This window comes from Enhydra lutris, unplaced genomic scaffold (genome assembly GCF_002288905.1).
Source record: "Enhydra lutris kenyoni isolate GAN:26980312 unplaced genomic scaffold, ASM228890v2 scaffoldscaffold16, whole genome shotgun sequence".
Taxonomy (NCBI): domain Eukaryota; kingdom Metazoa; phylum Chordata; class Mammalia; order Carnivora; family Mustelidae; genus Enhydra; species Enhydra lutris.
Genome location: NW_019154100.1, coordinates 12,982,560 through 12,988,559, shown reverse-complemented (window position 1 = coordinate 12,988,559; position 6,000 = coordinate 12,982,560).

Below are 6,000 nucleotides of genomic sequence, written 5' to 3'. Positions count from 1 at the left end.
TGCCTCCCTTCTACAAGGACCCTTGTGAATATATCAGGCCAACTCAGATAGTCCAGGACAAACTCCCCATCTCAAGATCCTTAACTAAATCACATGTGAAATATTCCTTTTTCCATGTAAGAGTAATATCCTCACAGTTTCCATGGATTAGGACAAGATATCTCTGGTGAAGGGGAGGGCATTATTGTGCCTACCATACCCAAAAGTACGTTCTTAGTAAGTAGCTATTATGATATTATCAATATGACTACAAATTCCAAAATGAAAACTTAACAGTTTGTTTTTAAACTGTCAAATTTTTTGACTTTTACGTCTCACATTTTAAAATCTCTTCTCTTTCCAGTTTTATTAAGATATAATTGACATATAGCACTGTAAAAGTTTTAGGTGTAGCACGTAATGGCTTGACTTACATATATTGTGAAATGATTAACATGAGTTTAGATAAAATCCATCATCTTGTATAGATGATGATGAAGAAGAAGGAGGAGGAGGAGGAAGAGAAGGAGAAGGAAAAGAAGGAGAAGAAGAAGAAAAGGAAGAGTTAGGGGGAAGAGGAGAAGAAGAAGGGGAGGGGGAAGGAGAGGGGGAGGAGGAGTGGGAAAAAGAAAAAGAAGAGGAAGAAGAAATGGATTTTTCTTTTGTGATGAGAACTCTTAGGATCTACCCTCTTGGCAGCTTTCAAATATACCATACAGCTGTGTTAACTACAGTTGTCCTTTTATACATTACATTCCCAGTACCTACTTAACTTATAACTGGAATTTTGTATCTTTGACCACCTTCCTCCAGTTCACCCTCTCTGACATCTCACCTCGGGTAACTACACTTTTTCTGATCTTTTTCTATTTGATTATTAATTTTTTAGATCTCACATGTAAATAAGATCATACATTATTTGTTTTCTCTCTCTGGCCTATTTCATTTAGCATAGTGCCCTCAAATTTTCGTATCTTAGATTTTTAATAAGTTAGCTGGATAATCTCAGATTTGAAACCAGTTAAACTAGAAGTCTTTTCATGTGCAGGCACAACTAGTAAGAAGAGTTGTAAATATTTTTATGACCACTTTTTGGAAATGTAACAATTCCCAATGATTCTCATATTATATCCATATGAATATGAATACTTATGAATACATATGAATACTTAGTCCAGATGCTTTATAACATCTTCAGTGAATATTTGGACCTGTTTCCTAGAAGGAAAAAAGGAAAGGTCTGGAGGGAAAAAAACAAAAGAAATAACTGCAGTTGGGAGAGATAAACACCAAAGTCAAGTTGAGAGCGCTGGTTTTTCACTCACTGACGATATGACTTTAAGCAAGTCGCCTCACCATGTCCTCCAAAGAAAACTGGGAATACTAATTTCTGCCATGTCTACCTCACAAGTTGGGGAAAAATAGATAATTGCAAATATAAGGTATTATTTATGATTCACTCATCTGCAGAGTGAAGCATTTAAACACCTCTATTTCATCCTCTGTTTGTAATTAGGATCACAAGAAGAAACACTTCCGTTTGGAGTTCATTAAGCTATAGCTCTGGAATGCTGATCATGGTGCACTGGATCTGAAATTTCTACTATCTTCACATAAAGCTTCTCAAAAAAAAAGAAAAAGATCATTTTAAAAATAAAAGTATTCTTTATGAACCAAAGGTGTTCATTTTCATTGCCTGTATTCATTAGTAGAGTGTATGACTCCTGATCTTGAGGATGTAAGTTTGAGTCCCATGTTGGGTATAGAGATTACTCAAAAATAAAATCTTTAAGAAAAAAAAAAAAAGAACGAAAGATATCTGGCATTTTCAGACTAGATGATTTCTTTTACTTGGTGAGAAGTCAGTACATTTTCAGCAAAGCTGGCCTACCCTAGCTTTTTTTTTTTTCCATCTCCAAAAATTCTTGTCAAGTTTTCACAGAATAATAGAAAGTCATTCAAAAAAGATGTAGAAAGAAGAGAAGGTGAAGGAGAAGAACAAGAAACTGTATTCCATGTCAGGATGGCTTGAAATGTACATTTTGAGCTCCCTCCTATTCTCTGGGAGAACCACAGCATGGCTGAACATGTTCTTTCATACAATAGTATCAAATGTCTTAAACAATCTCAAACCTCTTTTAGTTGCCTAGGAGTCCCCACATTATGTTTTGCATGCAAAACTTTTTTCATAAACCACAATCATAATTGGCTTTATCTCCCCCCCCCACCCAGGTATTGCATGTGGACATGCTCCAAACTCCATCCTTTTAAGAGCTACAAGATTCAGCAAATCAAGAAAGGTTTGAGGGTAAGGCTGGTAGTCAAATCAAAGTAGAAATCAAAGATAGCTTTGTGTACCTTAAAGAAAACCTGCTTCAACTTCTATTTAATATTACTGAGAACCATCACATTTCTCTTTGACAAGATTGTTTGCATAAAGGTTTCTCTAGAGAGAAAGCCATGGGATTAATTTACTTCTGCCATCGTGATTGACTGCAGAGCAGCTGTCAGGCAACTGAAGTGTCTCCAATCTCCATCACCAATTACTTTAAATGGTTTTTAAGATAAACTTGCCAAGCCTGTTATGCCTAGTAGTTTTGACAGGAAAATGTGCAATTGACTTAAATGAAAAACAAGAGGATCTTTTTAGGGTCTTCATAATAAACTGCCATAGCGCCTTTGTCTGATGATGCTCAGCAAGTCACAGATGTATCATGTGTCTCTAGAAAATAAGGAACTTGTTATATACACATTTTTATGGAGTTCATGATTTGGCACGATAAAGCTGAGCTTGTCTAAAATGACAGACTACAAACTAAGGCTACAGGAGATTTCAGAATATGTTAATAAAAAAATAGTCACATAATGTTGAGAACTCATTGTTTCTCTCAATTGTCCTTAATGCAGACAAATCCCAAAGGAGAGTAATGTGCTTCTTGCTCCACTTTTTTCAGAGAGGTCAGTTGTGTCCCATAGTATGAAAAATAAGTGTGTTAACTATGGTGGACAAGACAAGTGTCTACATCTTCAGGAGGTGGTTTAATGAGGACTCTGAAGTAGAGACAAAAGGCATAGGTTTTGAAGGAAAAAATATCCCTGAGCTAAATCTGCTTAAACCCGTTTTTGCCTTTCATTTTTCATTTACATAGCTATAGGCATTTTCTTAGACTGTTTTGTTATTGAGGATTTGAAAGGGATGCTGGTATCTTATGTGGTATGATTGACCGTGCAAAGGTAGAATAAGAATGTCCTGACAAACTGAGGGGACATGAGCTAGAAGGAACACAGGCTCTTAAAGCACACAGATAACTTTATATGCCACCAGAGAATAAAATCACCCCTCGATAAAGTAATTATCAGAAGTATCCTGTGAGCAGAGAATAAGATAAGAAAATGGCAAAGAAAGATAATTTTATTGTAAGAGTAATTGCGTATTACTCACTATCGTGCATTGTGTAGGTGCTGAGAATATACTAAATAGGATAGGGTCACTCTTCCCAAAGAGCTCAGACCACACCAGAGGAAGAAATAAAGTTATCTCATCATGTCAAAACTCTTGGAACTTAACTAAAGCAGAACTTTAGAGAAAATTTTAAGGTTTAAATGCTAATATCAGGAAATAAGGAAGATAACAAGTAATGATCTAAACTAGAACCATAAAAAGCTAAAAATAATAACAAAGAATAAACTAAATCACAAGTAAGTAGAAAAAATAAAGAATAGAGCAGAAATAAATAATAGAAGACAGAGAAAATCAATACAATAATCAAAAACAAATTATTTTAAAAGATCAATAAAATTAATAAAAGCCTAACCCAAATGATCAAAAAAAATTTTTTAAACACAAAGCATATACAAATTATCCATGACAGGAATGAAGGAAGGAAACTACTACAGAGCCTCTAGACACTGAAAGGATAATCAGGAGATATAATAAGCATGAATGATATCAATACATTTGACAACTTAAACAAAATTAATAAATTCCTTGAAGGACAAATGTTATCAAAATTGACATGAGAAGAAATAGAAAAATCTAAATATCTCCCAATAGATTAAAGAGATTGACCTTATAGTTTAAAACATACCCAGAAAGAAAATTTTAGGTTCAGATGGCTTCACTGGTGAATGTTCATAAATATTGCAGGAAGAAATAGTACCTACCAACCTAACACTAACTAAAAAAGATACATGATGATGGGACATATCCAAATGATTTTCTGCCAAACCAACCAGCTTAAACTAATACAACTGAGAAAAACATGAAAGTAAAGAAAGCAGAAGATCAATATCAATAACCTTCCTGGTATAGAGATAAAAATCCTTTTAAAAATTTGCAAATCAGGTGCAGCTGGGTGGCTCAGTCAGTTAAGTGCTTGCCCCTCAGCTCTGGGCATGATTTCAGTGTCCTGAGACTGAGCCCCATGTCAGGCTCTCTGCTTAGCTGGGAATCTGCTTCTCCTGCTCCCTCTCTCTCTGTGTGCTCTCTCTCTCTCTCTCTCTCTTGCTCACTCTCTCTCAAATAAATAAATAAAATCTTCAGAAAACTTTGCAAATCAAACCAGAAATATATAAAAAGGACAGTATACGATGGCAAAATCAAGATTATCCCATGAATATAAGGTGTTAAATAAGCAATATCAGTTAATCAAGATTGTTAATTAAATGTAATTCACCAAATTAACAGACTAAAGAAGAAAATGTACACGATTATCTTAAAATATGCAGAAAAAGCATTAAACAAAATTCAAAACCTGTTTATGATAGAAACTCTCATTAAAGTAAGAACAGATGGAAACTTCCTTAAAGTGATAAAGGGCATCTACAAAAAACCTACATTTAGCAGCATACTTAATGGTGAATAGTTTCTTTCTAATATAAGATACAGGGCAAGGATGTCTGGGTTCATCCCTCTATTCAACGTTACATTGGACCCAAATGCTGAATAAGCCAAGAGAAAATAAAACATGGAAAGGCCAGAAAGGAATAATTAAAACAGTTTCTATTTTCAGATGATATAATTGTTCACATAGAAATTCCCAGGGAGTTTAAGACAACATCTATAAGAATTAATAAATGAATCCAACAAGATCACAGGATACAAGGTCAATTATAATATCTGATTGCATTTCTATATACAAGCAACAAACAAAGAGAAAATAATATTTTGAAACTATGTCATTGATAATAGCGTCAAAAAGTAAAATAGTTGGGGATAAATTTAATGAAAGATGTACAAGATCTCTATACTGAAAACTGCAAAATATTACTGAGAGAAATTTTAAAGATCAACTATATGGAGAGCTATTATATTTATGAATTGGAAAAATCAATATTGTTTATTAAGATATTAATTCTCTTTAATTTTTTAATTTTTTAATTTTTTTAAAGATTATTTATTTATTTATTTATTTCATAGCCAGAGATCACAAGTAGGCAGAGAGGCAGGCAGAGAGAGAGAGGGGGAAGCAGTCTCTCTCCCTGCTGAGCAGAGAGCCCGATGTGGGGTTTGATCCCAGGATCCTGAGATCATGACATGAGTTGAAGGCAGAGGCTTTAAGCCAGTGAGCCACCCAGGCACCCCAGATATCAATTCTTTTTAAATCAATTTATAAAACCAATGTAATACTAATTAAAATTGATTTAATACTAATACTAAATACTAATTCAAATTAATCAACACTAATTTATAATTAATTATACTGATTAATACTAATTCAAATTAATTTAATACTAATTAAAATCCCAGCAGGCTTTTTTGAAGAAACTGACAAAATGAATGTAAAACTTACATGGAAATGCAAAGAACTTAGAGTCATCAAAACAAACCTGAAAAATACAAATTTCAAAAAATTAAAACAGCCTAATTTCAAGAGCTGCTATAAGAATTTCTGCGTAAATAGTTTCATCATCTGAAAATAGAGACAGTTTTATTTCTCCCTTTCTGATCTTTATGTCACAAAATTCTGGTTTCCAGAATGTAAAAATAAATGCTTAACAACTATAATTCAACATGAAAAA